Genomic DNA, 2,025 nt, shown 5'->3' on the forward strand with positions numbered 1-2,025 from the left:
TCGAAAATTTCTTAACCAATTTACTTCAAATTCTTACACGATGCTCTAATAAAAATTCGAACGGACGTGAGCTACATATATGAGATATCAGGGGGAAACATTATATATATATATATATATATATATATACTCCTGGAAATGGAAAAAAGAACACATTGACACCGGTGTGTCAGACCCACCATACTTGCTCCGGACACTGCGAGAGGGCTGTACAAGCAATGATCACATGCACGGCACAGCGGACACACCAGGAACCGCGGTGTTGGCCGTCGAATGGCGCTAGCTGCGCAGCATTTGTGCACCGCCGCCGTCAGTGTCAGCCAGTTTGCCGTGGCATACGGAGCTCCATCGCAGTCTTTAACACTGGTAGCATGCCGCGACAGCATGGACGTGAACCGTATTTGCAGTTGACGGACTTTGAGCGAGGGCGTATAGTGGGCATGCGGGAGGCCGGGTGGACGTACCGCCGAATTGCTCAAAACGTGGGGCGTGAGGTCTCCACAGTACATCGATGTTGTCGCCAGTGGTCGGCGGAAAGTGCACGTGCCCGTCGACCTGGGACCGGACCGCAGCGACGCACGGATGCACGCCAAGACCGTAGGATCCTACGCAGTGCCGTAGGGGACCGCACCGCCACTTCCCAGCAAATTAGGGACACTGTTGCTCCTGGGGTATCGGCGAGGACCATTCGCAACCGTCTCCATGAAGCTGGGCTACGGTCCCGCACACCGTTAGGCCGTCTTCCGCTCACGCCCCAACATCGTGCAGCCCGCCTCCAGTGGTGTCGCGACAGGCGTGAATGGAGGGACGAATTGAGACGTGTCGTCTTCAGCGATGAGAGTCGCTTCTGCCTTGGTGCCAATGATGGTCGTATGCGTGTTTGGCGCCGTGCAGGTGAGCGCCACAATCAGGACTGCATACGACCGAGGCACACAGGGCCAACACCCGGCATCATGGTGTGGGGAGCGATCTCCTACACTGGCCGTACACCACTGGTGATCGTCGAGGGGACACTGAATAGTGCACGGTACATCCAAACCGTCATCGAACCCATCGTTCTACCATTCCTAGACCGGCAAGGGAACTTGCTGTTCCAACAGGACAATGCACGTCCGCATGTATCCCGTGCCACCAAACGTGCTCTAGAAGGTGTAAGTCAACTACCCTGGCCAGCAAGATCTCCGGATCTGTCCCCCATTGAGCATGTTTGGGACTGGATGAAGCGTCGTCTCACGCGGTCTGCACGTCCAGCACGAACGCTGGTCCAACTGAGGCGCCAGGTGGAAATGGCATGGCAAGCCGTTCCACAGGACTACATCCAGCATCTCTACGATCGTCTCCATGGGAGAATAGCAGCGTGCATTGCTGCGAAAGGTGGATATACACTGTACTAGTGCCGACATTGTGCATGCTCTGTTGCCTGTGTCTATGTGCCTGTGGTTCTGTCAGTGTGATCATGTGATGTATCTGACCCCAGGAATGTGTCAATAAAGTTTCCCCTTCCTGGGACAATGAATTCACGGTGTTCTTATTTCAATTTCCAGCAGTGTATATATATATATATATATATATATATATATATATATATATATATATATATATATATATCGAACAGATAAACATATCTAATAAATCAATCTGTCTCTACGTACTGTATAAAGGCAAGTCATTGATTAACATTGTTACCAAAAATCTCTAAAGTACTTAGTTGATTAACTTCAAATTTTTCATGATACTTGAGTAAACCTTCCGACTAACATAGGCTACACACTTTTTAAAATATATGGCATATAAATAAATATGTAATATACGTTTTCAGCAAATATCTTGAAAAGTTCTTGACCGATTTACTTCAGACTTTTACACAGTTTTCTAACAAGCGTTCATGACGCCTCGGTTACAATCACAGATGGCATGGAAGCCCAACTCAATGAACCCTATTGCATAATTCTGCCCGCGCGTGCCTGCATCTGTAGTGTGGCGCATATTTCGCGCAGCCATTCGCCTGGATGATGGCGTGCAAGA

Source organism: Schistocerca cancellata, chromosome 6, assembly GCF_023864275.1.
Source record: "Schistocerca cancellata isolate TAMUIC-IGC-003103 chromosome 6, iqSchCanc2.1, whole genome shotgun sequence".
NCBI classification, from domain to species: Eukaryota; Metazoa; Arthropoda; class Insecta; order Orthoptera; family Acrididae; genus Schistocerca; species Schistocerca cancellata.